Source organism: Arvicola amphibius, chromosome 6, assembly GCF_903992535.2.
Source record: "Arvicola amphibius chromosome 6, mArvAmp1.2, whole genome shotgun sequence".
In the NCBI taxonomy this organism is placed as follows: domain Eukaryota; kingdom Metazoa; phylum Chordata; class Mammalia; order Rodentia; family Cricetidae; genus Arvicola; species Arvicola amphibius.
Genome location: NC_052052.2, coordinates 39,355,836 through 39,382,737, shown reverse-complemented (window position 1 = coordinate 39,382,737; position 26,902 = coordinate 39,355,836). Strand labels below are relative to the sequence as shown.

Genomic DNA, 26,902 nt, shown 5'->3' with positions numbered 1-26,902 from the left:
AGGGGACAGCATATCTAGGCTGAGGCAGTAAGGTGGAAGGTAAGGCTGAGTGAGCACAATCTACAGAAAACAGACCTGAGCAGCACACATTATCTCTGCTTGCATTCCTTTTGTGAGCTGAGTCACAGCCACACTGAGCTGAAGGAGGACGATGGGCACTCATACTTCAGCTGCAGTTCCTTCAGAGAAGCAAGAATGGAGTCTGAAGGATTTGGATACCCTTTGCTAAAATGGTAGAACTTCCTACAGAGGCGGTACCTGAAGGATAGGATCTTGCCACATGAAGTGCAGAAGGACAAGAAATAGCTTGCCAACTTCGGATGCAGACATTCTGGTCAAGAAAAATTATTACCAAGTGCCTCTGCGCCATCCTCAACTGAAAAGAAAGAGCTCAATTTCATATTGAACATCCATGACTTTCCTCACAATTCATGTGGAAAAAAAAAAAAGAGAACTCAAAAAATACAGCATTCTACTGGTGAAGGGCATGATCCATTTCTGAAACCAGCTTCACCACCATGACCTCCTGCCATTCTATAGATCTTAATTTACTTAATTAAATTACTTAATTTTAAGTAATTTGGGGGCAGAAAAAAAAACTACAACTTCCAGTTATGAAAACTCAAAAACTCTGTAAGAGTATAATACTTTTCTGTCTACTTGAAATTACTGCTCTCACAACTAATCTACAAATATAAAATAAAATAATGCAATTATATCTATATTTTTGATTCTGTACCCCCAAAATTTTCTAATTGAATTTTGCTCTTGCATAATGACTAAGAAACAGAGACAGATATGCCACTATTCTTCCCTAATGCCATTGTTCAATCCATGTTCTTTTTTTATACTAAAACTAGCTTTCTATGATCAAGTTAAAGGAAGTTGTTTCTAAAAGGAAGGAGCCAGCACTAGTAGAGAAATTACTAACATACTTTATTAGTTATTAACCACCGCCCCCTCAAAAAAAAAAAAAAAAACAGAGATAGAGAGATGGTTCAGCAGCTAAGAGTGCATACTGCTTTTACAGAGAACTCCCAGTTCCTAGCACACATGTCAGGTGGCTCCCAATTGCCTGCTCCAGGGAATACAACACCCTCTTCTGGATGAAGCCTCTAATTCCAGTGCTTAGGAAAAAGAGGTAGGAGGCTCACAAGTTTGACACGAGCTTGAATTACATAGTGAATTCCAGACTAGTACGGGCTACACAGATTGTCTCAAACTAATTAATGAATATCTTACTCTGAATTAAAGTAAAATCGTTTGAAAAGCTGTACTGTTGATTGAATATGAGACATCGGTAATGAAGCACTCAGCATGTGTCCATCAACCTTGCAGGCACAGATTTAGTCCTTCTCTAGAGGAGTTTAGTGTCATAGAGAAATATGACAATGGTTTCCGTACCTTTCTCCTTATGAACATGATAAAGAGCAGCCTTCTCTGTGCTTGCTCATGATGCCTGCTGTGCCACTAGCCAGTCTTCTGAACCAGAATGTCCTCTTTGATCCTACAAAAAACCAGAGTGCTTATTATACTTGCTAAAACAGTAAGTTCTAATTTTCATCATATAAACCTACTATAGCCAGACAAGTAGCAGGTCTTAACAACAAATTAAAATTACATCTTCAGATTCAAAGACCTGCTTAGCATGGAAGGCAACCAAACAAACATTTTACTGAAGAAGTCAAAAATTTAAGTGTCAGAGAAGAGTAAAGAATTTCTCTGCATACTCACTTCGGGAGATTACACATAACAAAACAACAGCATGCAGTTCCTTTCTAATGACTTTAATGGCTGAATCATAAAGATATGTTATTCAACAACAGGCCCTTCAGAACTCCAAAGTTAAGAAAACTGCTACCTCACAAGAATGTCCTCAAATGTGATTTTTCTCCACTTTGTACATGCAGAATTTTTTTTTCAAGACTAGGTCTCTGATGTGGGAGCCCCTCTGTGTGTTGTTTGTATTGGTTAATGAATAAAGAAACTGCTTTGGCCTGATAGGGAAGAACTTAGGTAGGCGGAGAAGACAACTGAATTCTGGTAGGAAGAAAGCAGAGTCAGAGAGAGATGCCATGGATCCGCCAGAGACAGATGCTGGGAATTTTACCCAGTAAGCCACTGCCACGTGGTGATACATAGATTAATAGAAATGGGTTAAATTAATATAAGATTTAGCCAATAAGAAACAAGAGTTAATGGGCCAAAGCAGTGATTTAATTAATACAGTTTCTGTGTGGTTATTTCGAGCTAAGCTAGCCGGGTAGCCGGGATGAACAAGCGGCCTTCCTCCAACAGGTCTCACTGTGTAGCTCTGGCCGGTCTGGAACTCGGACCTTGAACTGACCTTGAACTCAGAGATCCACCTGCCTCTTTCTCCAAAGTGCTAGGATTAAAGGTGTATACCACCAGCTTGAGTGCACAGAGAATTATTAAACTGATTTAAAAGTTTCCTGCTGCAGAGAGCACCAGGTCCCATAACAGAAGGTTGTGAGCTACCATGTGAGTGCTAGAAGATGAACTCAGAACCCCCAGGAAGAGAAGGCTCAGCAGTTAAGAGCACTGGCTGCCCCGGGATTTGATTCCCAGCATCCACATAGCAACTCACACCTGTGTGTAACTCCAGTTCCAGGGGATCCGACACCCTCACACAGACGTACATGCAGGCACAAAGACCAATGAACATAAAATAAAATTAAATTTTAAAAAAGAAGTTTTCCACTGAAGTTTTTTATTGCCAAACAACTGCTTTCCCTCCAGATGAAGTGTCTCCATACCCCAGATGTCCCTTCTGCTTAAAAGCAGTGGATCCGCCAGGCGGTGGTGGCGCACGCCTTTAATCCCAGCACTCGGGAGGCAGAGGCAGGCGGATCTCTGTGAGTTCGAGACCAGCCTGGTCTACAAGAGCTAGTTCCAGGACAGGCTCCAAAGCCACAGAGAAACCCTGTCTCGAAAAAACCAAAAAAAAAAAAAAAAAAAAAAAAAAGCAGTGGATCCATTAGTACAATAAATTAAACTTCACTGTTATAGTATGTTAAAGAAAAACTTCCTCAAATGTGACTTCCTTTCTCTTAAAGAATATAACAATATCCATGGAGTTAGAGTAGTCCAACTTACATGCCTCTATAACTTCTTAGGGATGTTAATTTTAAATTTTCTTAAAGATTTATTCTACTTTAAGTATGTATGTATGCATGTATAGGATATGCATATAGAGAGCTAGCACCACCAAGGCCAGAAGAAGGCAGATTCCCTGGCGCTGGAGTTTAATTTCAGGAGGTTGAACTTGGGTCCTCTGGGAAAGGCAGCAAACACTCTTAACTGTTGAACTCTCTCTCCGGACCTGTGAGCTTTTTAGGGGCCTAATTTCGTCTTGTATAAGATTGACAGCTGGAACTAATAAAAACAAACTAAGAAAGTATAATCATGGTATTTTCAGAACAGGTAAGATTTTTAGAGATCATTCAGCAAACACCATATTTAATATAAAGTGAGGTGTCAGAAGAAATTTCCTGACATTATAGATGTCACAATATCTAATATGAGAATTATGTGCTTAGAAAGAAAAAGTCTAAAAACTCCATTTCTAGGCACCAAAGAGAATACAGAATGAAGATCACTGGTCAAGGGTTTGCTGTCTTCAAGAAGCTGAGGCTGGTTATGGTATATATCAGTGAAAGGGCAGTCTGCCTCGCCCCCATAAGGCTCTAGGTTTGATTATTCGCACCGCGCGCGTGCGCCCACACACACACACACACACACACACAGAAAAGCTTGTACATGCTCTTATACACTCTAAATGAGAAGAGCTATTAATACTAAGAAACAGACTTATACCTGCCAAGTAAAGGACTAAATAAAACACAAGAATAATGAGGCAAATTAGTCAAAGGAGAATGATGCAAAAGATACTGGCTAATTGAAGATCTTTGGTTGTTTTGTTTTTTTAAGACAGGGCTTCTCTGTGTAACCCTGGCTCTCCTGAAACTCACTCCATAGACTTGACTAGCCTTGAACTCACAGAGATCCACCTGCTTCTGCCTCCCAGGTGTGGGGATTAAAAGCATGTGTCACCACACCTGGCTTGAAGATCTTCTTTAAAAAAATTCTATAAATTCACTGTCAAGTCCTATGTGTATATCTATGCTTGTTTTTAGTTTTCTTTCTTTTTCTTTTTTCTTTTTGTTTTTTTGAGACAGGGTTTCTTTGTGTAATAGTCCTGGCTGTTCTGGAACTAGGTCTTGTAGACCAGGCTGGCCTCGAACTCACAGAGATCCACCTGCCTCTGCCTCCCGAGCGCTGGAATTAAAGGTCAGTGCCACCACTGCTGAGCCCGTTTTTGGCATATTTTTAATGCACAAGGCAAGCACAGTTACGTAGTTAACTTTATGTGTTTGTAATGGCTATTTGCCTGGGATACAGGATGCACAGACTACTACTTCTGGGTGTGTCTGAGGGTGTTTTAAAATGAGATTGGCATCTGAATTGGTGGATTAGGTAAAGCAAATCACCTTCTCACATAACTAGGTTTCCTCAAGCCACTGAGGACCTGAAGTGGAGAAATCAGTGAAGGACAAGAAGATTCTCTGTGTGTGTCTAACTTGCCTTGCTGACTTCACCTTACCTTGAACTGGGACTTTCACAATTATTATCTAGTTCCAGAACTATACTACTGCCAGCTTTCCTGTATTTACAGACTGCAAACATCACACTGTGGATCTTCTAAGTTTCCAGATCATATGAACAATTCCCTATCTATCTATCTATCTATCTATCTATCTATCTATCTATCTATCCGTATCTTTTTTGAAACTGGGTCTTACTACATAGCCCAGGCTGGTCTCAAACTTAGTATGTGGCCCACGGTAGTCTTGAATTCACAATCAACTATCCTTTAATGATGGGGATACATTTGGAGAAATGTATTCTTAGGTGATTTTATTGTGTGAACATCATAGAGTCCTTAAACTAGTATGGCTTGGCTGACTCATCTCTCTTAACTCAAACTGAGTTATTCTTTATTTTCTACTATTTATAGTACAAAACCAATTTATGCTTATGTTATGTATTCCTCTATTAATGGCAACACTTATCAAATGAGTATACACTGTACATATAGCTCTCTCTCCCACTGAACAGCAAATAAGCCCTGTGCTGGGCATGGTGGCATGCACCTTATCCCAGCACTTGGGAAGCAGAAGCAGAATTTCAGGCCAGTCTGATCCACATTTGTGAGTTCCAGGTCAGCCAGGCTAACAGTGAGACCCTGTCTTAAAAAACTAAAATAAATAAGTGAAAAAGAGCAAGTCCTATGATGTCTTCTTTCTTTGTAAACCAGGGTATGACACATAATGCTTAGCAAAATGCCTTATGAATAATCAAATCAAGTAAAATTAGACTTTATATTCAAAAATCAAATTCATAGTAAAGATTTCTTCTGTCCTAAAAAAATTGATACTTTTGAGTATTTGAGGGGAGAAAGTAACATGAGAATAAACAAGGTCGGTATATGAGAACCTAACAGAAAACAAAATTTTAAAACATCAGAAATAAACGTTTACTTATTTAGTGCTTATGTGTGGAGAGACAGAGACAGAGGACAGCTTATAAGGGTCAGTTCTTTCTTTCCGCCCTAAGTCCCTGGCAGCATCGTTACCCACTGAGTTATCTCACTGACCCCATTATCTTAAATATTTGAATAAATACATAACAATAAGATGATTATTAGATTCAAATTTAAAATAATTAAAAAGTGAGAAAAACCTAAATGTCAAGTAAAACAGGAACAACTTACAGAATGAAATTAAAACATACGACCTCATTTTAGATAAATTTCAGTGTTCATTCACAAGATTTGCTTTCCCTTAAGAGTCAAAGTTGTCCAGATTAGATCTTTCTGATAAAATTGCTACATATTTCTAAAGGAAAACACACACACACACACACACACACACACACACACAGGCTTTTAAAATCAGGACAGGAAAGAGATGTTTCCTATTAGAAATCAACAGTTTTCTTGATTTCATTGCAGCTAAGAGGACTATCTATTTTTAAAAACAAAGTCTCCCCATGTAGCTCTGGCTGCCTGGAGCTCACAGAGATTACCCTGCCTCCGCTCCCCAGGTACTAGAATTAAAGACATGCACCACCACATTTGGCTAAGGGAACAAATTTGAAGGCCTCATTTTGAATAAAAATTTCAAAGTATTAAAAACACATACACACACAAACAGGGAATCTTTTGATAGTTGATGTTTAGGCAACTTAAACTTTTTAAAAGCCTCTATAGTCCTAATTTTTCTTAATTTATATAAAAATGGAAAGGGGGATTGAGGTTATTTGAATTTCCATTGATAAAAATTCAAACTACTTGCATTTTTACTTTGAAACCTGAAAAGCAATGGGACTAGAATAGGCAAGTGTTTTAAAAGTTTATCTTTCCCTGAGATGAACAATATTTCAAATGCAATATGGGAAAGACTTAAAGTATCATTTAAAATTAAGAACTAAAATTAATTTTAAAAATAAACATATATAGGAAAATGACAGGACTAAAGATGATGTTTAATATATAAGTGCAGGCAAGTTTGAGTAATCTCTGATGTAGTGGTGTTTATAACAGAAGATAACAACTTCTAAAATTCCAGCCAGCCAGGTCTACAGAGCTAATTCCAGGACAGCCAGAAACACAGAGAGACCCTATATCAAATCATTCTTAGTTAAATATGTTTCTTGTCTTGGTTTTGATGAATACAATTTATACGGAACAAATATAGTATCTTCCCAGTAGCTAAACTTCTTAATATTCCACCAGGAAGTCTGACAAAGCATTCAAACACTGGTCAAGTCTTCTATCTCAGAACCTTATTCTAGTCTGGGAGGAACTAAGGTTGGTGTAGCAAATCAAATTTCCCAAATTCTGCTACAGAATTCAACCAGTCCACACAATCTTCTCTTCTCTCCTCTGCTTCTTCCCACTACAGCACCCACCCCCCGCCGTGTGCACACTTTCAAACAGTGCTGCTACGTTGTCTCAGGCGCCTAGAACTTGTTAAGCAGCACACCATTGCCATGAAGCTTGTCTCTCAAGCGCTCAGATTACAGGTATGTGCACCACACTGATACATATAACATCCTGGGGATGGTTAATTTTACATGGAAATTTGCCTGAACGAATGGATGCTGAGGCATCTGATTAAAGATTGTTTCTTGATCTGTCTGTGAGAACGCTTTAAAAAAAATTAGCACTTCCATTGGGCTGAATAAACCATCTTGCCCTTCACACAATATATACACACTAACATCATGGGATTTTAGTAAGCCCTTGGCTCACAAATTATGAAGCTCTACGTCTACAATCTGCTGATAGACGTATTCTCTTTACTGGCTCTGTTTCTCTAGAGAATCCTAGCACAAAGTCATACATAGATTAACTGTTCATGACTGAACAGTAATTATCAGCTCACTAGCTCAATTCCACACTTTGAATTTTTACATAGCATCCTATCAAAATTGCCTATCTCTGCCCCATAAATATATTCTCCCTACCCTCAGTGACCCACCCAGGAGATCAAACACATGCCAGACAACTACTCCAGTCTATACATTTTTATTCTAAGATAAACACCATGTTTAAGTAAAGTCTATCCATCTAACCTATTAGCAATGTGTGAGCTCCTGATCTAACATGAATTAATTATAAAGATTCTCCACTGACTCTCTACCCTAACCTGGAAGATACAGCTAGAACTGGCACCTCCAAAATCTATGAGACAGCAGCATCCTTATTGAAATTCCATGCCCCCTTTCCCATTAGTTCCAGTGAGTTACCTTAAATCCCAAAAAGTGTTAACAAATATATTTTAATAGTATAATTAAAATGAAATATCAAAACCATAGTTTCAACTTTAACAGCACACTTAAAAAGTTAAAATCTGTCACTTACTCTGATGCTCTAAGACCTTAAGAAGACAATGAATACGAGAAACTCAGGGAGAGAAGTGTGTCTTTCTTTTGGGAATGTTCTAGTCGACAGTGATGAATTTATAAACTGTGTACACAGAGAATCAAAGAAAAAAGAGCATACGGGGGGAACTATGTCCTGAATAGTGGCACACAATCTGTAATTCCAGCACTCAGAAACAGAGACAAGTAAGGACTGAAATATCCGGCCTAGTTTATACAGCAAAATCCAGGCTAGCAAGGGCTACCCATACCTAGAAAGACTGCAGAGAGCCAGTTCCCAGCACATAAGAAACTAAATATCATATGAGAAGCTGGACCTACAGCAGTCCTAACAGCAGATTAAAATGCTAATCAGGATGAAAATTCAACAATTCTTCTTAGTGTCATAAAAAGAAGTGAGATCCCAAGCAGAATGATTGCTCCCAAACTTGGAGAAAGTCAGGTGAATATAGACAATCACAAATTACATGAACAGAAACTCATAAGCAGAAAACATTGCAAGGGGTAAGTGCTGGAGCAGGGAAATTTGGGCTGTAACTGATGAATTGCTAGAGGATTAGTGTGATTATCTCTGAAGAGTCAAAAACTCCACATCAAAGGACAGCTCCACACTCTTAGAGGAGTTTTACCTCCAAGAGCTCAAACTGTAATAGTTACAGTCAGTATCTACAGTCAGTATGCCCCATAGAGCTTCTGTCAGGGAAAGGGATAAAAGAACAATTTTGAAATAAGCCAGTTCTTAACAAGGTCTGTCCCTTGGAGAAATCCTTTTACTAAAACACAGCCTGCTAGAGTTACATCAGAGCCTAACTGCCTGAGACAAAGCAAATACCCAACTCTAGCCCACTTTACCCATTCTGTCCCCTGGAAACAGAGGAAAAAATAATAACTAACACTTGTGAAGTTAGGAGGTCAGAGGAAAAGGCATGTTCAGACTGTGACTTCACCACAGCACAACAGAATGTCTCCCTTCCCCACCAACTTTATCATATCACTAAAGATCTATTTTTATTGTTTCTTTTAACTAGTACATCATGTCCTGCTACCAAGAAAAGACTACAAGGCATACTAAAAGGTAAAAACCAAACCAAACACAATTTAAAGAGATAGAGCAATCACAAAAACCAGACTAAATGTGGCAGAAATACTGGAATTTTCAGACCAATAATATAAAACTTCTATGATTAATATAAGACCTATAATAGGCAAAACAAAGTATAAGAACAGATAGGCAAGGCAAGAAAAAAAGAGTAATTCAGAGAATGCGCTAGAAGGACGGCTCAGTCAGTAAAGGGCTTGCCATACAAGTATGAGGACTTGAGTTCAATTTCCAGAAGACACGTTAAGAAGCCAGGTGTGGTGACACACACTTGTAACTCCAGTGCTGGAGGCAGAAACAGGCAGATAAAGCTTGCCAGCGCGTCAGTCTAGCCTACTTGGTGAATTCCAGACCAGTGAGGCACACTACCTCAAAAAATAAGATGGGGCTAGCGAGTTGGCTCAGCAATGAAGGACACTGGCTGCTTTTCCTGAGGTACTGAATTTAATTCCAGCACTTACATGGCAGCTCACAACTGTCTATTGTGAAATCCAATGCCCTTTTACTGGTGTGCAGGACACTCAGACAAAGCATCCATATACACATAATATATAAATAAATCTTAAAACAAAACAAACAAAAACCAAACAGGGGTTGTGCTGTACATCTTTAATTACAGCACTCAAGAAGCAGAGGCAGGTGAATCTCTGTTAAGTTCAAGGCTAGCCTTGTCTACATAATGGTTTTCGGGACAGCCAGAGCTACAGAGTGATATGCTGTCTCAAAACAAAAAAACAAACAAGGTGGCTGGCACCTGAGGAATGACAATCAAGGTTGACCTCTAAGCTTCCATATGCATACATACATGTGTATACCCACATGTGTGCATACACACACAGGCACACGGACACAGACACTCAGCCCAAAAAGAATCTCTAAAACTGAAGAAAGACCCAAAAGGCCACACTCAGTGGAGACCCGTATCAGTGTATCACCAAACCCTCCTCAGAGAAGCCTCTTGCAGCAGATGGTGATTAACACAGAGACTCACAACTGGACAATGTGCAGAGGGACGGAGACTTTGGAGCACTCAGCCCGAAAGGGGACACCTTTATCATCCCTGCCCCAGGGCTCAGGGCTCTACATGTGGAATGAATGTTAGCCAGAGGTGATGACTCCAGGGCAACAGTGTTCTCCAGACACACCAGGGCCGCTACACAGGAATTCACAGAGACTGAGAATGTGTACAAGACAGGTTCAACCCAGACAGAATCCCAGCATGGGAAGAGGAAGTGGGTACCACTCCTAATCAGGAAGCTATTTGCAGTTGATACTTGCTGAAAGAGAGAAAATCGGTGTTCTTCAATGAAGTGACACTGGATATACCAACCACACTCTAGGGCAGGACTCATGCTCAGGAATGTACAAAGTGGACTCCATGTGATTTTTGTGTGTCTTGGGAGGGTTGTTTTGGTTTTTTGTTTGTTTGCTTGTTTAAGAGAAAGACAGAACATGAAGTTGGGAGGTGGGGGAATCAAGGAGGAGCTGGTGACGGGAAAAGATGTGATCAAAATAGACTATACGAAAAATGTAAAAAGTTAAATAAAATTAAAAACAAAAGAAATGCTAGAAATCACAAATACTGTATCAGAAATAAAATCTGTCTCTGATAGACTTATTAAGAGAAGACATGGCTGAGCAAAGACTCTCCTAAATGTGAGGATTTCTTAGCAGAAACCTGAGAAAAACAAAGAAAAAAATTAAAGCACAAGAAGGAATTACTTAAAAGGAAAAAGATTTGCTTTAAAATGACAGAATTTCTTCTAATTAATATCAGATATTAAGTCCACAAGTCCAGGACATTCAGAGAACACCAAGTCACATAAAAGAGCAGCAATAGCAGCAGCAGTGTATGTATGAAACAGAGCGTGTGTGTTTGAGTGTGTATTTGTGTATGTGTGTATACATGTCATGTTCAAACTACAGAAATTCAAAGATAAAGAAAAAATGCAAGCCAGGCATGGTATTGCTGAGAGGCAGAGGTGTAAGGATCTGGATTTCAAGGCCAATCTGAAGAACACAGTCAGTTTGAGATCAGTCTGGGCGACAAGATATTCTGTCTGAAAATAAACAAACAAAACAAAGAGTGGGTGAGATGGCTCAGCAGGTAGGAGAACTGAGATGAATCCTTTGAGCCCATAACTGAAGCAGAAAAGCAACTTCTGAGAATTGTCCAGTCCTCCACATGTGCATCATGTGTGCGTGCCCTGGACTCACATACACTGCATGCACACATAAAAGAAAATGAATAAAGTTTAAAAACAAAGAAAAAATGCAAAAAGAAGCCACAGACAAGGGAAGGAAACATCTTACAGAAAAGCAAAGTATTATATCCGACTTTTCCTAAAAAATCATACAAATAAGAGGGGTAGAATATTTAGAGTGCTGACTGTAAGATCTAACCCACATAGAAATCTGTACTCTCTCTGCAAGTTTATTCATTGTAAGTGATGGAAATAACATTAATAATCAAATCTGGTAGTATAAATGCACCAATCAAAAGTCAGCAATTTGGTCAGAGATGATTCAGTGAGTAGAGACACTTGCACACAGATCTGACAACCAGAACTCAACCCCCTGGACTACGAGACAACTGAATTCTGAGAGCTGTCCTCTGACCTCTGAAGTAATAGTAAGTTTGAGATCATGTGTGCCATAGTATGCACACACACACACACACACACACACACACACACTTGTATACAAAACACAATTACACTTTTAAAGGGTCTCCAGGACAGGCAAGGGTGGCACACACTTTTATTTCCAGCACTCGAGAGGCAGAGGCAAGAGGATCTCTGTGAGTTCAAGGCTAGCCTAGTGTACAGAGTCCCAGGACAGCCAGGACCTCATAGAGAAACCCTGTCTCAAAAAAACAAAATAATAAATAAAAAAAATAAAAAGGTCTCTGGCCAGGCTAATTAAGAAGGAAGAGAAGATACAAATTTCTAATACCAGAAATGAAAGAAGGGATACCACTACAGATCCTCTAGAAATTAAAAACATAAAAAGGAATACTATTGAAAATGTTATTTAAATAAAAAACAAAAAACTCACAAAAATTAATACTATTGACAACCCCTATGTCCACAAACTTGATAACATAAATGAAAAGGGTCACAAGTTAGTTAATATTCTGCCACTATAGCAAAGTATCTGAATATAATCAATTTATAAAGAAGAAAGATTTGTTGAGATATTTCAGCCCATAGTTGCTTGGCCCCATCACTTTAACACAGGAGACCACTTCATAAATATAACCCCAGTAGCACAGACACAGACACTGAGAGCAACAATCCTGAAACTGAAAAGCCTCTGTAAGGCAAAGGACACAATAAATAAGACAGAACAATCTACAGAATGGGAAAAGTTCTTCACCAACATGTCTGACAGAGGGCTGATCTCCAAAATATATAAAGAACTCAAGAAACTAGACATCAAAATACAAAACAATCCAATTTAAAAAATGGGGTACAGAGCTAAACAGAGAATTCTTAACAGAAGAATCTCAAATGGCCAAAAGACATTTAAGGAATTGTTCAACATCCTTAATCATCAAGAAAATGCAAATCAAAGTGATTCTGAGATACCATCTTATACCTGTCAAAATGGCTAAGATCAAAAATACTGAGGATAGCCGGGCGGTGGTGGCGCAAGCCTTTAATCCCAGCACTCGGGAGGCAGAGGCAGGCGGATCTCTGAGTTCGAGGCCAGCCTGGTCTACAAGAGCTAGTTCCAGGATAGGCTCTAGAAACTACAGGGAAACCCTGTCTCGAAAAACCAAAAAAAAAAAAAAAAAAAAATACCGAGGACAGCTTATGTTGGAGTCAGGGAAACACTCCTCCATGGCTGGTGGGAGTGCAAAATTGTACAGCCACTTGGAAACCAGTATGGCGATTTCTCCGAAAATTGGGAATTAATCTAACTTAAGACCCAGTGATACCACTCCCGGGCACATACCCAAAGGATACTCAATCATACCACAAGAACACTTGCTCAACTATGTTCATAGCAGCATTATTTGTAATAGCCAGAACCTGGAAACAACCTAAATACCCCTCAACTGAAGAATGGATAAGGAAAATGTGGTACATTTATACAATGGAGTACTACTCAACTGTAAGAAACAAGAGATCATGAAATTTGCGGGCAAATGGATAGAACTAGAAAAAACCATCCTCAGTGAGGTAACCCAGACTCACAAAGACAAACCCGAGATGTACTCACTCATAAGTGAATATCAGATGTAAAGCAAAGGATAACCAGACTACAATCCACAGCTCCAGAGAAACTGGGTAACAAGGAAGACCCTAAGAGGGACACATGGATCACCCAGGGAAGGGGAACTAGATGAGATCTCCTGGGTAAACTAGGGGCGAGGGAGTGGCGGAAAAGGGAAGAGGATAGGAGATGAGAACATGAGGGAATGGGATGGTTGAGGGGGGAGAGGGACTGAGTGGGAGAGCAATGAAAGAGAGATCTTGATAGAAAGAGCCAATATGGGGTTAGAAAGAAACCTGATGCTAGGGAAATTTCCAAAAATCCATAAAAATGACCCCAGCTAGGACTCCTAGCAACAGTGGAAAAGCCTGAACTAGCCTTGCCCTATAATCACATTGGTGAATACCCCAACTACCATCATAGAGCCTTCATCCAGTAACTGATGGAACTAGATACACAGAAACACAACCAAGCAACAGGCCGAACTCCAGGAATCCAATCGAAGACAGCAAAAAAGGAATATAAAGCAAGGGAGGCCAATATCATGATGGAAAAATCTACAGAGACAGCTGAACCAAGCTCGTGGAAACTCAGGAACTCTAGACTGACAGCTGTGGAGCCTCCATGGGACTGAACTAGGCTCTCCATATGTGGGAGACAGTGGTGAATCTTGGACTATCTGAGGGGCCTCTTGCAGTAGGACCAGGATCTATCCCTGGTGCATGATCTAGCTTGTTGGAGTCCTTTTCCTACGGTGGGATGCCATGCTTAGCCTTAATGCAGTGGGGAGGAGCTTGGTCCTGCACCAACTTAATGTGCCAGACTTTCTTGACTTCCCATGGGAGCTCTTACCAGTTGGGAGGAGTGGATGGATGGGAAGTGAGTTGAGAGAGAGATGTGGGGGATGGGGATGGGGATGGGGGGGACTGTGGTTGGAATGTAAAATGAAGTTTAAAAAAATAAAGATAATTTTTAAAAAAGAAACTAGACAAAAATATTAGCAAAACAAATCTAATACAACAATTATATACAACAACCAAGAGAAATTTATCACTAGTATGTAAAACCGATTCAGTGAATTTAAAAACTGATCCATGTAATACATCACATCGCATCGCATGCTAAAGAAAACTCACAATGGATACAGGAAAATCTTTTTTCAAAATCCAACAGCCATTCATGATATGCTATGTTAGAAGAAACACAGAAATCTCCCTGCCAGGCTACAGACTCCTTGTAAGAATGGTGTGACATCCACACCTTGGCATCACTTCTGCAGTGCCCCACAGCGCTATTATACAGAGGAAGCTCTCAAATGTTTTTACTGACTCAATTACCATCTCTGAATATGCATGAAAGCAGCTAAAGGAACCAATGTAAAACATGCAACCCCTTCCTCATAAAAAGGTTGCATTCTGATTTGCAGCTCAAGGAAGCTCTGTAGAGTCTGGTGGTGTTTAGGTCTCATTTAACATAAATTCATGTTCCTTTCAAGTCTTTGTTCTAAAAACAAGAAGAGAAAAAAAGCAAAACCCAAACCAAACAAACAAATAAAACCTGCCTTGAACAAATACAGGGTCCTTACCCCATCTGGGTACTTCTGAGGCTGTGTCCATTAAATCTACTTATGTTTTATTCTCTGGTCTCTCTCCAGGGTGTTTCTTCTCATTACATTAAGGATGAGTTCACTCCAGCACACTAGACACAGCTTTTGGGTCCCCCGACCTTTTGTTTCTCTTTTGAAATGCTGCTTGGCTAAGTGCTATTAGACTGGCTACTTTCCCGGGTATTGTTCTTAGTGGTCTAGGGTTATAGCTTCATGTGAACAATGAGACAATGTGGAGAAATGGAAAAAATACAGGACCCCTGGGGCCAGGTGACCTGAGTTTGCAGACTGTTCAGCTATCAGCTATTTGATTGCAAATTTTCAAAAAAAAAAATCTGTTTTCTTTTTCTTTAAATGATGAAAATATCAATTATATCCAACTGACCTGGGTCATAACACTGCAATGAGGATTAGAAAATTAGATGACAATGTAGAAATACTTTATAAACTATTCTGTAAACATGCATCACCACTATATAAAATATGGTTCAAAGACAGTATGAACTAAAGGATAATTCACCTTATGATGACAAGAATATCTAGAAAATCTGACAGGATCGTGACTGCTTCTCCAAAGTGTGGTATATCCTTTCTTTTAAATTTTTTTATGTGCTAGGTGTTTTGTCTGCATGTATGTCTGTGTGCCACATACAGGCCTGGTGCCCAGAGACTAGAGAAGGTGTTAAGCTGCCATGTAGGTGCTAGGAATTGAAATGGGGTTCAGTTCCTCTGGAAGAGCAACCAGTGCTCTAACCCTGAGCTATGTCTCCAGCCCCCAAACCCTGGCATATTTGGTTGAATTTTGAAAAAACTAAAATAATGATAGGAATTAAAAAAGCATTCATTTTTTACTTTACCCAAATAAAGAAACATCTACACTTCCATTTCTTTATTTGTAAAGGGTGCAACACTACCACCCACTTAAAAAAGATTGCTATGAAGATTAAGAGAAATGATACTCATAGAATAAAATAAAATGAATACTTCTTGTTTCCTTTTCTTTTCTTTTTTTTCTTTTTTTTTTTTTTTTTGGTTTTTCAAGACAGGGTTTCTCTGCAGCTTTTTTAGAGCCTGTCCTGGACCTAGCTCTTGTAGACCAGGCTGGCCTCGAACTTCACAGAGATCCGCCTGCCTCTGCCTCCCAGGTGCTGGGATTAAAGGCGTGCGCCATCACCGCCCGGCTTGTTTCCTTTTCTTAAGTCATGCTTAGAAACTGATTAAAAAAGGAAAACAGCTAATAGTTAAAATCCAATGGGTAATGAATAAGATTTTTTGGTGGGGGGGTGGGGTGGTTTGAAACAGGGTTTCTCTGCAAAACAGTCCTGGCTGTCCTGGAACTCACGCTGTAGACCAGGCTGACCTCGAATTCACAAAGATCCACTTGCCTCTGCCTCCCTAGTGCTGGGATTAAAGGCGCACACCACTACTGCCCAGCTGAATCAGATTCTTTTAGGGACAAAGAACTACCATCTGTATAACAATTTGTAAGGAATATATGAATCAGGTGAGATCATATGTTAGGCCATTAAATAAGCTATGAAATTTTTAAAGATTTAAAAATCATATAAAATATGTTTTTTTAATCACGGTACAATACAATTTATTTATTTATTTATTTATTTATTTATTTATTTATTTATTTATTTTTGGTTTTTCGAGACAGGGTTTCCCTGTAGTTTCTAGAGGGCACAATAAAATTTAAAATCGGGAAAAAGTCTGAGAAATTCCCAACATTTGGAACTTTCTTTTTTTTTTGAAACAAGGTCCTTGTATCCCAGGTTGGTTTCATACTCACTACGTAGCTGAGGATGAACCTGAGCTTGTCCCTGTCTCTACCTCCTGAGTGCTGAGATTATAAAGGCGAACCATTCTGGTCAGTTTATGTGGTGCTGGGGATAAAATCCAGGGCTTCATGCAAAGGTAAGGACTCTGCTGACGGAGCCAGAAATCCAACATGTGGAAATGTAACAACATACAGATAACCAAAAGGTGAAAGAATAAATTTGGGGACTGGAAAGATAGCTTAGCAGTTAAGAGCACGAGTAGAGGACACGGATTTGGTTCCCAACACCCTCATGGTGGCTCATAACTATCCTAACTCCAGCTCCAGGAGAGCCAACATGTTCTTTTGTCCTCCACAGGTACCAGACATGCACTTGGTGTGCATACATACATACAGGTAAAAGGCTCAAACACATAAAACAATCTAAAGAATGTTTTTGAAGAATAAATGACATGGAAAGTTTGAAAAGTTTATTGGGGTCAATAAAAATACAAATGTAGGGGCTGGAGAGATGGCTCAGTGGTTAAGAGCACTAGCTGCTTTTCCAGAGGACCTAGGTTCAATTCCCAGCACCCACATAACAGCTCATTTCTGTAACTCTAGCTCCAGGGGAATCTAACACACTCACAAAGACATACATGCAGAGAAAACACCAATGCACATTTAAAAAATAATAATCATTTAAAAATTATTTATGATTGGGCAGTGGTGATTCACATCTTTAATCCCAGCACTCGGGCAGCAGAGGCAGGCAGATCTCTGAGTTTGAGGCCAGCCTGGTCTACAGAGAGAAGTCCAGGACACCAGGGCTACATAAAAGTCTCAAAAAAACCCAAAATAAATAAATAAATAAATAAATCGAATGCAATATCCTAAAACTTATGGCATACAACCAAAGCTGTACTTGGGAAAGTATGGCTAAAAATATCCTGGCAAGGAAGGGGCAGGTTTAAGTTTTACTATGCAGACCAACCTAGGCTGGCCTCAAACTCATGATACTCCTGCCTGAGCCTATGAAATGCTGGGATTACAGGTATGAACCACAAGTGGTTTACTAACAATTTTAAAAGACTTAAAATAATAATTTAATTTTTCACCTTAAGAAATTATAAAAAGGAAAGGAACCTAAATCAAAGCAAACATAAGATAATAATAATTAAAATAAAAATATAAAAAATTAAAAAATAAAATTTAGTTTTCTGAACAGAGTTTTAAAAGGAGAGAGCCTTTACTAAGACTGATAAAAGAGAAGACTCACGTTAATAAAATCAGAAATGAAATTACTGCAGACAGAGTCTGCATTCTCATTTCCCAGCCACCCAGACCCAAATAATCACACAGAAACTATATTAATTACAACACTGGCCAATGGCTCAGGCATATTCTTAGCTAGCTCTTACATCTTAAATCAACCCATTTCTATTAGTCTATGTGTTGCCAATTGGCTGTGCCATTACCTTATTTTCTGCAAGTCTTGTTTCCTCTGTGGCTGGCTCATGGCTGGCTTGTGTCTGCCTGACTCCACCTACTCTCTATCTCTGTTTGGATTTTCTGCCTGGCTTTACTAAGTCACTGGCCAAAACAGCTTTATTCATCAACCAAGAAAAGCAACACATATACAGAAGGACATCCTACATCACATTACTATTAACCTTATGGAAGCAAAAAGAACTGAATAACCTGGGTAAAATGAATAAATTCTCAGAAATACATGAACTTCAGAACTGACTCAAGTAGAAACAGATAATCTGGCTCAGCTAGTAAGACACCTGATAACCTGAGTTCAATCCCTAAGACCATGGAAAAAGGAGACCCCTGCAAGTTGTCCTCTGACCTCTACACGTGTGCCATAGTACACATGCATACATACATATGCATAAATAAATATAATCTGAAAAATAAAAGGATAATTCCTCAACCTGAAAAGGGCAGCTAATGACAAACCCATGGCTCACATCACACTTGCGGTGAAGCTGCTTAGTGCCTTCCTGCTAACAGCAGGAAACATCAACAGCACAAATTCTAACCTCTTCATCAAAACTGCAAAGGACAGCTAATAACAAAGGAGAAATAGAACATATTCAGAATAGAAAAGGGTAAAACTATTTCTAAAAGATAAGAACTTGAATACATAAAATCTTTATACATCCACAAAAAAACAGTGTACTAAATTCAACCAGTGTACTAAATTCAACAAGGATAAAAGATACAAGAGCAATATAAAAAAAAATCAACCATATTTCTGTATACTACTAATGAATAATCCAGAAATGAAATTAAGAAAACATTTTTATTGCAATAGCATCAAAAGGAGGAAATTTAATGAAAGTGAAGTGTTGGTATACGGAAAACTATGAAGCATCTTGGACAGAAGCGAAAGATGACCTCAGAAATGGGAAGACTGCCATGTCTATGAGTTGGAAATTTTTCTTTATATTTTTATTTCTTGAGATAGGGTTTCTCTGTGTAGCCCTGGCTGTCTGCAGATCAGGCTGGCTTCAAACTCACAGAGATCTATGAGATCTGCCTGCCTCTGCCTTCCTAGTTCTGGTATTAAAGGTGTACATCATCATCACTCAGTTGAATTGGAAGTCTTAATGTTAAGATAATTCCCAAACTGAAGTAGAATCAACAAATCTATATCAAAATCCCAGGTACTCTGTGTTGTAAATATTGTCCAGATAATCCAAAATACACCTTGTAGAAAATGGAGGTAAAGAAATTCACATGGAAGTTTGCTAGCCAAAAATCATATCATAAGGGCTCACACAGCCTAATTAACAAAGTACAAAATTAGTTTAATCTAGAAAGTGTGCTCCTACCATAGATTCAATAGGAACAGAGACTAGTGGATAAGAAGCGAGAGCTCAGACACCAGACTTCCGGCCGACTGATCTGCCAACACGGGTACTATGTTAGTTACTCTTCTGTCGTGACTGAATACTACAACTAAGGCAATTGACAGCAGAAAGGCTTTTATTTGGCACATGATTCTAGGAAGATAAGAATATGTCATGGTGGGCTTAGTGGTTAAGAGAACCTGTTGCTCTTGCAGAGGATCAGGGTTCAAGTCTCATCACCCACACAATGGTTTACAACCATCCATAACTCCAGTTCCAGGGGCTCTGATACCAGGCATACATGTGGTACATACCCATATGTGGAGTCAAAACACACATGTCTAAAATGAAAATAAAAAAATAAATTATGCATATAAAAAAATCTGTCATGGTGGGGAAGTGTGGCTGCATGAATCAGGTGAGTGGCCTGAAGTGGATGCCGAGAGCTCACATCTTCAGCTGAAGTGCAAGCAGAGGTATTGAACTGGGAGTGGAATTAGGCCCTACGCTCTCAAAGTCCACCCTGACATGCTTTCTCTTAGAAAAGTCACACTTCTTAATCCTCCCCAAACAGCACCACAAGTTGTTCAAATCCCCAAGACATTTCTCATTCAAATCACTACAGGTACTAAGATATTTTAACAAGGAAAGAATAGTACTGGGACTACTGAATATTCACATCAAGTTGTTCCTCACACCTGATATAAAAATGAATTCAAAATTGATTATATATCTAAATGTAAGAGCTAAAACTCTTAAAAGGAAACACAACACAAATCTTTATGACCTTGGATTAAACAATGATTTCCCAAAAATGATCTCAGCCACAAAGGACCAGAAAGCTGTTGTGACAGTGTGTTTCCTAGAAATGACAGGTGAGCTTCATGCATGACACCTCAACAATACGGCTGCCTAGATAAAACCCAGAAGTACAACACCAACAGACATGATAACATGAAAAGGGAAATCTCATGTGGCTCTACCCATAAAAAAAAGAACTACAGCAACTAAAAAAAGCTGAGAGCAGAAGAAAATAATTTCCCCCCTGGGGTGAGCCCTTTAATTTGTTTATCCAGTAACAAGTGGCCAGCCTTGAAATTATATACATACAAGTAACACTACAGACTGAGCAGATTGTACTTACGTATTTAGGGATGGGTGTATGTGGGTGGGTGTGTAGCAATAACAACTAAAGAAACAAAGGCCATGATTTTGAGAAGGAGCAGGGTGGGGTATGGGAGAGGTTGGAGGGAGAGAGGCTGAGGGAGAAAAGGGAAGAGAAAAACTACATAATTATATTTTAATTTAAAAGAGAAAAATAAATGTTGCAGAATATTCCTTTACACTGCATGAAAATGTGTCACTGTGATTCGTTTCATAAATAGCTGAATGGCCAATAGCTAGGCAGAAAGAGGTTAGTGGGAGTTTTGGGGAGAAAGGTCTAGGGGAAGAAAGGCAGGCAAGTCATCAGCCAGATGCAGAGGAAGCAGGATGGGCAGACCACAATAAAGGTAACCGAGCCACATAAAAGAACTTAGATTTGATGTAGGCTGCTCCAATACCCCCATCCCATCCATTGGACCCTGAAAGCTCCAAGTCCCACTCCACCCCCAAACACTCGGATTCCTCCCCCTGCTCCCACAGTCTCAGTGGAACTCTGAGACACAGCCTGTGTCTCAGTGGAACTCTGAGACACAGAAAGAACCACCTGTCTGGACACTCCACTCTCTGGGCCCTACATACTGGGGCAAAGCCACAGACCCCTCCTCCATCTGCCTCGGCTTCTCTAGCCAGCCAACAGGCGAGGTTCCTGCAGGTAGGTTGCTCCAACACCCCCATCCCATCCATCTGACCCTGCAACCTTCAAGTCCCGCTCTGCCCCCAAAACTTCCTATCCACACTGCAACCTCAATGGATCTCTGAAACACAGCCTTCAACTACACAGAGAGGACCAAGAGAGCAGACAAGGAGAGCAGGCCAAGAGAGAGAGCCAAGAGAGACCTCAGTGGCTCCCTGAAACACAGACAGTGACAGTACAGAGTAGACCTAGAACAGTTCCCAAAGACACAGACAGTCACTGCAGGGATTGGACCAAGATGCAAAGACACACTGCTGGCACTAAGTGAAAGAAGAGATAGGTAGGTGCCAATGCAAGAATTCATCTAACAACCTAAAAAGCAATATGGTAACACCAGAACCCAGTGATCACACAACAGGAAGACTTGATCATCCTAACCCAGAAGAAGCAGAAGAAAACAATTTTAAACGTAACTTTATGAGGATGATGGAAACCTTTAAAGATGAAATGAAAAATTCCCTTAAAGAAATGGAGGAAAAGACAAACAAAAAATTGGAAGAAATCAATAAATCTCTCAAAAAAAAATAAGGAGAATAAAACAAACAGGTGAAGCAAACAGTTCTAGGCTTGAAGTTAAAGAGAGGCAATAAAGAAAACACAAACTGAGGGAATTCTGGATATGGGAAATCTGGGTAAAGGAACAGGAACTACAGAGGCAAGTGCAATGTCTGCACTACGTACGGACAGTACGCGAGTCGGCAACTAGGCTGGAGACTTAAAAATATGTGCACACAAACAGAGACAGGGACACGGGTCATCCTTGATACAAGCATGCCAACTTTACTGTGCTCCAGGGAAGCTTATATAGGGCTCCTTAACTGAGAACCACACCCCAACTCTCGGGATCTTTCAGCTGCAGGCCTCACCAGAACCCAATCCCCTGCAATCAGGCTCTCCTGCTAAGAGCAGCTGCAGGCACAGGTAAACAAGTTGTTTAGCTCAGCAGGCAAAGGGTCTGAGGCAGGCAAAGAAAGGGGTCAGGGGTCCACAGCCTCCAATAGGCAAGCATAACCAACAGAATACAAGAGATAGAAGAAGAGAATCTCAGAAGTTGAACATACTATAGAGGAAATAGATACACTGGTTAATGAAAACATTAACTCCAATAAATTCTAAACACAAAACATCCAGGAAATCTGAGACACCACGAAAAGACCAAACCTAAGAATAATAGGGATAGAAGAACTCCAGCTCAAAGGCACAAAAAATATATTCAACAAAATCACAGAAGAAAATTTTCTCAGCCTAAAAAAGGATATCCCTATGAAGGTACAAGAAGCTTACAGAACACCAAATAGACTGGGCCAAAAATAAAAATGTCCCCTCGTCATATAATAATCAAAGTGCAAAACAAACAGAATAAAGAAAGAATATTAAGAGCTGCAAAGGAAAAAGGTCAAGTAATATATAAAGGCAGACCTATCAGAATTACACCCGAATTCTCAATGGAAACCATGAAAGCCAGAAGGTCCTGGACAGATGTGCTGCAGACACTACGAGACCACAGATGCAAGCCCAGACTACTATACCCATCAAAGCTTTCAATCACCATTGGAGAAAACAAGATATTCCACAACAAAACCAGATTTAAATAATACCTATCCACAAATCAGCCCTACAGAAACTACAAAAAAAAAACAAAAAACAAAAAACAAAAAACAAACCCCCCCCCAACCCAAGGAAGCCAATTGCACCCACAAAAACACAGGCAACAGATAAGCTCACATCAGCAAATGCCAAAAAAGGGAAACACACAAACACTACCATCAAAAAAATAACAGGAATTAACAATCATTGGTCATTAATAACTCTTAGTATCAATGGACTCAACTCACCTATAAAAAAGACACAGGTTAAGAGAATGGATAAAAGCAGGATCCATCCTGTTGTATACAAGAAACACACCTCAACCTCAAAGACAGACATTAACTCAGAGTAAAGGATTGGGAAAAGATTTTCCAACCAAATGAACCTAAGAAACAAGTGGGTGTAGTTATCCTAATATCAAACAAAATAGACTTCAAACTAAAATCAATCAGAAGAGATGGCAAAGACATCTTATACTCATAACAAGAACAATCCATCAAGATGCTAAGTCCAAAACATCTATGCCCCAAATACATAAGCACCCACATATGTAAAAGAAACATTACTAAAGCTTAAATCACACATCAAACCCTACACACTAATAGTAGGAGACTTCAACACCCCACTCTTCCCAATGGACAGGTCAATCAGACAGAAACTTAACAGAAAAATAAAAGAACTAACAGATGTCATGACTCAAATGGACTTAACAGACATCTACAGAACATTCCACCCAATCACAAAAGAGTATACCTTCTTCTCAACACTTCATGTAACCTTCTCTAAAACTGACCACATACTCAGTAACAAAGCAAACCTAAACAGAGAGAAAACATTGGAATAACCCCTTGTTTCTTATAAGATCACCATGGTTTAAAGGTAGAATTTAACAACACTAATCAGAGAAAGCCTACAAACTCATGGAAATTGAACAGTAAACTACTGAACCACCCTTGGGTCAAGGAAGAAATGAAAAAAAAGAAATTAAAGACTTCCTAGAATTCAACGAAAATGAAGGCACGACATACCCAAACCTATGGGACACTATGAAAGCAGCGCTAAGAGGAAAGTTCATAGCACTAAGTGCCTACATAAAGTAGAGAAAGCTCACACTAGTGACTTAACAGCACACCTGAAAGTTCTAGAACAAAAAGCAGACTCACCCCAGGAGGAGTAGACAACAGGAAATAATCAAATTGAGGGCTGAAATCAATGAAATAGAAACAAAGAAAACAATACAAAGAATCAATGAAACAATGAGCTGGTTCTTTGAGAAAATCAACAAGATAGACTAATCAAAAGGCAGTGAGAGAACATCCAAATTAAAAAAAATCAAAAATGAAAAGGAGGACATAACAACAGACACTGAGGAATCATTAGGTAATACTACAAAAACTTGTACTTCACAAAATTGGAAAATCTAAAAGAAATGGACAATTTCTGGATAGGTACCACATACCAAAAATTAATATGGTTATGGTGATACATCCATTTATTGAATATTAGGAGTCAGTCTTTTTCTTCATATTATATCCTTAAGAAAGAATGAAGCACTTTTAGAAATGATACAGTCTTTACAGACTAATAATGAACAGCTAGCTGACAGGACTAATACCATCGAAAATCAAAAGTTATGTAAAAAAATTAATACTATTGAAAAGGGTAACATTAATTTGACAAACAAAATTGAATCCATGTCATAAGATACTGAGAAATTATCTGAAAGAATTCATATTGTTGAATTTAATAACCAAAATTTGTTTAAAAAAATTATGATAGGTTAGGACCTCTCCAGGAAGGCAATCAATCAGCATGCTATCCAAATAATGTTCAAGGATGAGATGTTATCTTTAAAGGAAAAACATCAGACCTTGGAATCACATGTGTAGAATGAGGACCAGAGCCTAGGTGCCTCAATGAAATCTCTAGAAATATACACAGGCTAGGAGATTCAGGCTTTATAAAAGACAGTAGCAAAAAGATTTGAAACAATTGAGGAAATTATTAGAGCTAATGAACAGGGAAAGAAGGTACAAGGACAAGATTTAATATCGCCAGTAGCTGTCAGAGATGACTCACCCAGGGTTTTAGCTTGCTACCTTGTAATTTACTCTGACAAAGCATCAAGTTCTAAAGGCTCCAAAGATGGGGCTGGAGAGGTGGCTCAGAAGTTAAGAGCACTGACTGCTCTTCCAGAGGTCCTGAGTTCAATTCCCAGCAACCACATGGTGGTTCACAACCATCTGTAATGAGATCTGGTGCCTTCTACTGGCCTATAGGATATATGTAGGCAGAATATTATATACATAATAAATATCACTTATGAGGACAAATCATCTGAGGGTGAGAACCTCTGAATAATAGCTAAAGTAATAGTCATGACTAACTTAAAAGTCTTAACTTAAAAATGAGGTCTGGTGCCCTCTTCTGGCCTGCAGGCATGTACACAGACAGAATATTGTATGCATAATAAATAAATTTTTTTTAAAAAAAGCTGGAATCAAAAGAAAGACACGTGCCAGTGAGGATGTGAAAAAACTGGAACCCTCCTGCACTGTTGGTACACACTTTCATTGAGGTCTAAAAAGTGGTGCAAGTGTTTGTAAGACAGTCTGGTCCTTCAAAGGGGAGCACAGCACCAGAAGTGCAGCACTTGTGCACGACATGCACGAGGCCCTGGGTATGACCCCTAGCAGAACAAACAACAACAAAACAAGACAAATGTACAGTTACCATATGACCAAATAATTCTACCACTCAGAAAATATCCAAGAGAATAGTTCCACATAGAAATACATACTCAAAAACTGGGCTTAGTGATGGTATTGCCTGTAATCCTAGCACTTGAGAGGTGGAGGAGGAAGGATCAGAGGTTCAAGGTAATCTTCCACTACATGGCAAGTTTCAGGTCAGTGGGTTACTTAAGACTCTGTCTCAAAAAAAAAAAAAAAAGCTTACAGAAGTATTATTCATATGACTCAAAATGAAAGGTCTGTTAACTGATTAAACAACAAATAAAATGTAGTATAACTGCATATAATTTGCTGATTGAAAATGAAATAGTGATATACATTACCATATGAATGAATCTTGAAACAGCGTGCTAGGTACTAAGAGATGGCTCAGTGGTTAAGAGTGCATATTTTTCTTTCAGAGCACCCAATTTTCATCTCCAGAACCTACGGGACAGAGCACAACCACCTGCTATCTCTAGCTCCCACAAGCCCAAAACCTTTTGGCCTCTTCAGGTACTTCCAGTCAATGTCCTTTGCAGGCACCTGCATAATGTGTACATATTATATCCATACATAGACACACATAATTAAAAAGAAAATAAATCAAAAAGAGAGGGAGAATGAGAATAGAATGCTAAGTTAGGTGTCTTGGTGTGGTGGTATAAAACCCAGAGACAGATATTGGGGTTCAAGCTAAAGATCAGAAAAGCAAAGCAGCCAAGCCACTAGAGAGCTCTTACCTCTACCAAGGCTCAGATAAATGAAGGGCAATCCTGTCCTCAACGTGACTGTAGGCTGCAATGTTCTCCACCAAACCTTAGACTGCAATGTTCTTGTCTCTTCCTTTCTTACATACCTCTCTCTACCCAGCCATCTCTCTCCTGTCTCCATCTCCCTAGTGCTGGGATTAAAGGCCTGTGACTCCCGAGTGCTGGGAACTTTTTTGTGAGTTCTATTTCTCTTTTTAGACAGAGTCAATCTCAGGTAGCCCAGAGTGGCATTGAGTCCTGGGACTAAAGGTGTGTGTCCTCTAGTGGCTTAGCTCTGCACTCTGATCTTCAGGCAAGTTTTATTTATTAAAACAAATAAAATATCACTATAGTAGTACATGCCTAGAAATCCCATCATAATATAGCAGGAAGATTCTTATTTCAAAGCCATCCTGGGATAATACGACAACACTCTGTCTAAAAGTAAGAAGAAGA

At 39.3% G+C, this 26,902-nt stretch overlaps 1 protein-coding gene across 3 annotated transcripts in view; it reads right to left on the bottom strand.

The window, feature by feature from the left end:
- Zfyve9 (zinc finger FYVE-type containing 9) overlaps positions 1 to 26,902 on the bottom strand; it is a 134,802-nt gene that overhangs the window by 86,277 nt on the left and 21,623 nt on the right. For 2 of the 3 annotated variants that reach the window (XM_038332434.1, XM_038332432.1), the window contains exon 2: positions 1,405 to 1,507. The gene's annotated coding sequence lies outside the window, so the exon portion shown is untranslated. Of the gene's footprint in view, positions 1 to 258; positions 377 to 1,404; positions 1,508 to 26,902 lie in introns of all 3 variants that reach the window. The other variant, XM_038332433.1, reaches the window with a different exon arrangement.